The 1,069-nt window shown below is 42.2% G+C and overlaps 1 non-coding gene across 1 annotated transcript; it reads right to left on the minus strand.

The window, feature by feature from the left end:
- LOC112714674 (small nucleolar RNA R71) lies at positions 1–108 on the minus strand. The gene has a single exon (XR_003159321.1). It is a non-coding gene; the product is annotated as a small nucleolar RNA R71 (small nucleolar RNA).
- Between the last annotated feature and the right edge of the window lie 961 nt (positions 109–1,069).

Below are 1,069 nucleotides of genomic sequence, written 5' to 3' on the forward strand. Positions count from 1 at the left end.
AAGCTTAGAGTGGAAGTCCAAACCTTCAGACAGAAGGAAGGAGAATACCTCTATGAAGCTTGGGAAAGATACAAAAAATTAATCAGAAAGTGTCCCTCTGACATGCTTTCTGAATGGAGCATCATAGGTATTTTCTATGATGGTCTCTCTGAACTATCCAAGATGTCTTTGGATAGCTCTGCAGGAGGATCTCTTCATCTGAAGAAGACGCCTACTGAAGCTCAAGAACTGATTGAAATGGTTGCAAATAACCAATTCATGTACACTTCTGAAAGAAATCCTGTAAACAATGGGACTAATCAGAAGAAAGGAGTTCTTGAGATTGACACTCTGAATGCCATATTGGCTCAGAATAAAATATTGACTCAACAAGTCAATATGATTTCTCAAAGTCTGTCTGGAATGCAAAATGCACCGAGCAGTACTAAGGAAGCTTCATCTGAGGAAGAAGCTTATGATCCTGAGAACCCTTCAATGGAAGAGGTGAATTACATGGGAGAACCCTATGGAAACACCTATAATCTTTCATGGAGGAATCATCCAAATCTCTCATGGAAGGATCAACAGAGACCTCAACAAGGTTTCAACAACAATAATGGTGGAAGAAACAGGTTTAGCAATAGCAAGCCTTTTCCATCATCTTCTCAGCAACAGACAGAGAGTTCTAAGCAGAATAACTCTGACTTAGCAACCATGGTCTCTGATCTGATCAAAACCACTCAAAGTTTCATGACTGAAACAAGGTCCTCCATTAGAAATTTGGAGGGACAAGTGGGTCAGCTGAGCAAGAAAATTACTGAACTCCCTCCTAGTACTCTTCCAAGCAATACAGAAGAAAATCCAAAAGGAGAGTGCAAGGCCATCAACATGGCCGAATTTTGGGAGCAAGAAGAGGCAGTGAACACCACTGAGGAAGGCCTCACTGGGCGTCCACTGGCCTCCAATGAGTTCCCCAATGAGGAACCATGGGAATCTGAGGCTCAAACTGAGACCATAGAGATTCCATTGGACTTACTTCTGCCGTTCATGAGCTCTGATGAGTATTCTTCCTGTGAAGAGGATGAGTATG

The sequence above is a fragment of the Arachis hypogaea genome, chromosome 1 (genome assembly GCF_003086295.3).
Source record: "Arachis hypogaea cultivar Tifrunner chromosome 1, arahy.Tifrunner.gnm2.J5K5, whole genome shotgun sequence".
NCBI lineage: Eukaryota > Viridiplantae > Streptophyta > Magnoliopsida > Fabales > Fabaceae > Arachis > Arachis hypogaea.